This window comes from Polyodon spathula, chromosome 7 (genome assembly GCF_017654505.1).
Source record: "Polyodon spathula isolate WHYD16114869_AA chromosome 7, ASM1765450v1, whole genome shotgun sequence".
Classification (NCBI taxonomy): domain Eukaryota; kingdom Metazoa; phylum Chordata; class Actinopteri; order Acipenseriformes; family Polyodontidae; genus Polyodon; species Polyodon spathula.
In genome coordinates, this window is record NC_054540.1 from 5,072,015 (window position 1) to 5,078,014 (window position 6,000).

A 6,000-nucleotide genomic window follows, 5' to 3' on the forward strand; every position below is an offset into this window, starting at 1 on the left:
GTCCTATTACAGACCCCCTGGTTCCTATGTGTCCCATCTGCTAAGATCACTCAGGCAACTGAAACAAATAGAACGCCAAAGACTGCATGCTCACTCAGGTAGAAAAGGGCTTCAGGGGTAACAGCAACACACACAGGGACTGTTTCACGGTCCAGAAGTTATTTTATTATACCCAAGAGGAGACGGGCAAACAGTCACCACTGACCATGTTTAAAAACTCACCTTAATCCTGCCCTGTGGTGCCGTTACAGGTCGACTATTATGTTGCCTCATATTTTGAGCAGTCGGTGGGCCTTTAAAGAATGAATGAACAAATAAATGAAAAAAGTGTCTTGAATGAATCCATGTTGAATATATTCACACTTACTTTAAAATCAATGAGTAAAATAGATATCACCTCTACTTTCTCCCTTTCACATTACTAAGTGTTGCACTCGCTCTTGAGCAGATGTCGATATTGCAGAATACTTACAGGTAGTGGAGAGCTTCCACATCTCCAACCTAGAGCTGGTTTTAAATGTTACTTTGGGTTCATAAGATGGTGCCAATTGCAAAGACGTGAACTTCCCTTTTCCTCCAGCCATCAGTAAATCAGAGTCACCCAACATGAACTGTACTGCAGGTCTGCTTACAAGAACAAACAAGGCTCAACAATGCATTCACTCAAAAGAGAAATTGCTACACAAGAAAGTATTATTCTCCTATGTTAATACAGTTTTTCCCATAAAAGGTTCTCTTGTGTTTTACAGATACCTTGTGCATCAGTGAAGTCTGAATCTCCCTGTGCACATTGGTGCCTCACAGAAAGGGAACACTGCAAAAACTCTATTCCACCCAAGCCTAACTACGCATGAACTGGCTTAACTCTGAGGAAATCCAGACCCTATTAATTGTATATAAGATACTGGGAGTGAGCAGGGGTGAAAGACTCACATTCATTTAGAGAGTGGGCGAAATTGGCTTTGTTAATATACCATCTGGTTTGGAGCGTCAGGTTATTTGCAACAAACAGTAAATGTGTTTGTATTCACTGTGCATACAATGCTACTGTACCTTTCAGGGTCGATATCAATCGTATGCATCCAGCATATTGAGATCACACCACATGTATACTTTCTTCCACCTGAGATTCAACACAACCACAATATACATTATTATTATTGTGCAAAAAAGCCCAAAGCAGGTGCACGAAATCATCATGTTCCAGTGCAGTGACATCAAACACGTATCACACTCCCAATACTTTACACCAGGGGTACTCAATAGACGAGCCGCGGTCCGAATCCAGACCGCCAAGTCATGTGCCAATCTGCGTTACATTCGCATTGGAAATGCTGTGGATTTTTCAAACACAGTTCTTATGAGAGTGTGGTACGCGAGACTACAGTAGGTGTCGCTGTGATCGCAAGTACTACACGGTGCGAGCTATGAATGAAACTAAATGTACAAGTAAACAGTATTAGCAGCTGAAATGAAGTAAAACTCGGTGCGTTGGCTGCTGTGGCGTCAACACATGCCTTTTCTATGGCTAATAAAACTGTACTACTAATTTTTTTGAAAGTACACAAAATACAATTTTCATACCTTATGGTACGAGTTCAGAAAATCGCACTTCACAAAGACCAAGGAAACAAAGACAAGCACCGGTGCTACAAAGCCAATTTTTGTTAAAAACCATTACCGGTAAAACACAATATAATGCGCTATACGAGGCAACGTATATTCGTGTTACCGTTTGATACTCCCAACTCGGGGAAAGCACACAATATGGTACCGTACTATACTACTCGTGTGTACGAAACCTCACACTGCAAGCAATGGTAGCGCAACGGACAGAACCCCAGCCACGACAGACATCGCATCATTCCAGGATCCACCAAAATGTGCTGTGTGCACAAAACTGGCGATTAAAGCTGTCAAATTCTGCGATCGAAATCAGGCTTACAACACATGCAGTTAGTGTCTCCTAACTGCAGAGAATCTGCAGATCATACGATGTGTGCGGATATTCAAGACGAATATTACTAATATCAGCGTCCTGTTGTGACCGATGCAAATCTTTGCATCTTTGTTTTGCTCATGCTGAAATCACCTGTAACTCAAGTTGATTGAGGACCTGACACTTCCTGTGAATATTAGCCTATTTATAAATGTACTGACTGGAAAATTACTTTTATTATTAGAAGGTGGTGGTGTTTAATTCACTTGAAAGAAAGCACAGTGATTTCAATTATTTTCTTGTTTTCAGTTTTGTTTGTTACAATTTGCTTTAAAAGAACAGAAGGATGTTTACAAACGAGAGGCGACCATTCTGCCCATCTTGCTCGTTTGGTTGTTAGTAGCTTATTGATCCCAAAATCTCATCAAGCAGCTTCTTGAAGGATCCCAGGGGGTCAGCTTCAACAACATTACTGGGAAGTTGGTTCCAGACCTTCATAAATTTTTTTAAGTGCCTCCTATTTTCTGTTTTGAATGTCCCTTTTTCTAATCTCCATTTGTGACCCCTGATCCTTGTTTCTTTTTTCAGGTCGAAAAAGGGTCCTTGGGTTGACATTGTCAATATCTTTTAGAATTTTGAATGCTTGAATCAGGTCGCTGCGTAGTTTTCTTTGTTCAAGAATGAATAGATTCAATTCTTTTAGCCTGTACATATCATATGCCTTTTAAACCCGAAATAATTCTGGTCGCTCTTCTTTGAACTCTTTCTCGAGCAGCAATATCGTTTTTTGTAGCAAGGTGACCAGAACTCATAGTATTCTAGATGAGGTCTTAGTAATGCATTTAAAGACTTAACATTATTTCCCTCGATTTAAATTAAACTATTTTGACAATATATCGAAGAATCTTGTTGGCCTTTTTTATAGCTTCCCCACATTGTCTAGAAGACGTTTCTGAGTCAACAACTCCTAGGTTTTTGCAACGGTGAAACAACGTTTTAATCTGCGAACACAGACAATTACATGGTTACGGGAAAGAACTCCTGCAGTAACAAATCAGTAAAGTAGGCAGACTAGTAAGCAAGAGGCAAAGTTGATTACCCCGAAACTCCTTTAAACCCAGTGAAGAACTCTCAAACCACCAACACGTGTAAAACTGTGTTTGTTTGTCAGTATGGGGATAGGGGTGAAAATGTGCTTCAGACCAAGAATTGTGTACCGTCACTAAAATAACCGAGTACCCCCGCTCTATACCAGGTATGGTAAGCTACATGTTTATAAACGTTGGTGAGGAGAAGGAGAGGCATTTGTGACATATAATTTAACAACCGATACAAAGACAACATTGAAAGCTGCCTGGGAAATCAATTCATTTCAATCCATCCTAAAGAAAAATATATAAAACATAAGGTTTTAAAAGGTTGCATCTTAAAGAACGAACATTACTGCGACACCTCAAAAGAACACATGGAACTCGTATAAACACTCACCTATGAAGCCTGAATGTGATTGAACGGCCAGCAAAAGTACTATAAACGGTAACATCCTGCAAAACACCAACGAAAGAATTTTAATAATAATAATAATAACGTTGTACTATAACTATGTAAATATATATCTTTAAATGAATGCACTGCGAGTTACCTAATCTTTACCTACATTTTCAAATCAACTTTCTGCGCTAACACACCAGCGGGTTGAATACGAGTCACTTGGAGTTTTGTTGAGTTACGAACCAGTACACGTTGCAGGAGTTAAATGCGATTTCAGGTGGTAATTAAAAATTAGATGTCGTTTAATTAGATTGCTCACAGGACACACAATTAATTACACGTCATCATTTTAATTATCACCTGAAATCTCATTTAACTCCTGCAACGTGTACTCGTTCGTAACTCAACAAAACTCCAAGTGACTTGTATTCAACCCGCTGGTGTGTTAGCGCAGAAAGCTGATTTGAAAATGTAGGTAAAGATTAGGTAACTCGCAGTGCATTCCTTTAAAGATATATATATATATATATATAATATATATATATATATATATATATATATATATATATATATATATATATATATATATACATACATACATAGTTATAGTACAACTTTAATTTCTAAAAAAGTCATTTTACAATCAGTACGTTTAGGTTAATACTCACAGTAAATATGAGAAGTGACAGGTCCTCAGGAACTTGAGTTACAGGTGATCTCAGCATGAGCAATACAGAGAAGCAAAGATATGCATGAGTCAGAACAGGACGCTGATATTCTTAATATTCGTCTTGAATGTCCGCATACGTAGTGTGATCTGCAGATGCTTAACACAGGAAACATTTTAACTGCAGGTGTTGTAAGACTGACTTGGATCGCAGAATTTGACAGCTTTAATCGCCAGTTTTGTGCACACAGCACATTTTGGTGGATCCTGGAATGATGCGATGTCTGTCGTGGCTGGGGTTCTGTCCGTTGCGCTACCATTGCTTGCAGTGTGAGGTTTCGTACACACGAGTAGTACAGTACGGTACCATATTGTGTGCTTTCCCCGAGTTGGGAGTATCAAACGGTAACACAAATATACGTTGACTCGTATGTGTATTTAAAAGCGCATTATATTGTGTTTTACCGGTAATGGTTTTTAACAAAAATTGGCTTTGTAGCACCTATGCTTGTCTTTGTTTCCTTGGTCTTTGTGAAGTGCGATTTTCTGAACTCGTACCATAAGGTATGAAAATTGTATTTTGTGTACTTTCAAAAAAATTAGTAGTACAGTTGTTTTATTAGCCATAGAGAAGGCATGTATTGACGCCACAGCAGCCAACGCACCGAGTTTTACTTCATTTCAGCTGCTAATACTGTTTACTTGTACATTTAGTTTCATTCATAGCTCGCACCGTGTAGTACTTGCGATCACAGCGACACCTACTGTAGCCTCGCGTACCACACTCTCATAAGAACTGTGTTTGAAAAATCCACAGCATTTCCAATGCGAATGTAACGCAGATTGGCACATGACTTGGCGGTCTGGATTCGGACCGCGGCTCGTCTATTGAGTACCCCTGGTGTAAAGTATTGGGAGTGTGATACGTGTTTGATGTCACTGCACTGGAACATGATGATTTCGTGCACCTGCTTCTTTGGGCTTTTTTGCACAATAATAATAATGTATATTGTGGTTGTGTTGAATCTCAGGTGGAAGAAAGTATACATGTGGTGTGATCTCAATATGCTGGATGCATACGATTGATATCGACCCTGAAAGGTACAGTAGCATTGTATGCACAGTGAATACAAACACATTTACTGTTTGTTGCAAATAACCTGACGCTCCAAACCAGATGGTATATTAACAAAGCCAATTTCGCCCACTCTCTAAATGAATGTGAGTCTTTCACCCCTCCTCACTCCCAGTATCTTATATACAATTAATAGGGTCTGGATTTCCTCAGAGTTAAGCCAGTTCATGCGTAGTTAGGCTTGGGTGGAATAGAGTTTTTGCAGTGTTCCCTTTCTGTGAGGCACCAATGTGCACAGGGAGATTCAGACTTCACTGATGCACAAGGTATCTGTAAAACACAAGAGAACCTTTTATGGGAAAAACTGTATTAACATAGGAGAATAATACTTTCTTGTGTAGCAATTTCTCTTTTGAGTGAATGCATTGTTGAGCCTTGTTCTATGCTACTTGTTTGTTCTTGTAAGCAGACCTGCAGTACAGTTCATGTTGGGTGACTCTGATTTACTGATGGCTGGAGGAAAAGGGAAGTTCACGTCTTTGCAATTGGCACCATCTTATGAACCCAAAGTAACATTTAAAACCAGCTCTAGGTTGGAGATGTGGAAGCTCTCCACTACCTGTAAGTATTCTGCAATATCGACATCTGCTCAAGAGCGAGTGCAACACTTAGTAATGTGAAAGGGAGAAAGTAGAGGTGATATCTATTTTACTCATTTTTAAAAGGGGGGGGGGGGGATGCTGAGAGGACTTTTCCTGTACTTCTACCCCAACAAAAAAAAACTTGATTTTAAAGTAATTGTGAATCTATTCAATATGGATTCATTCA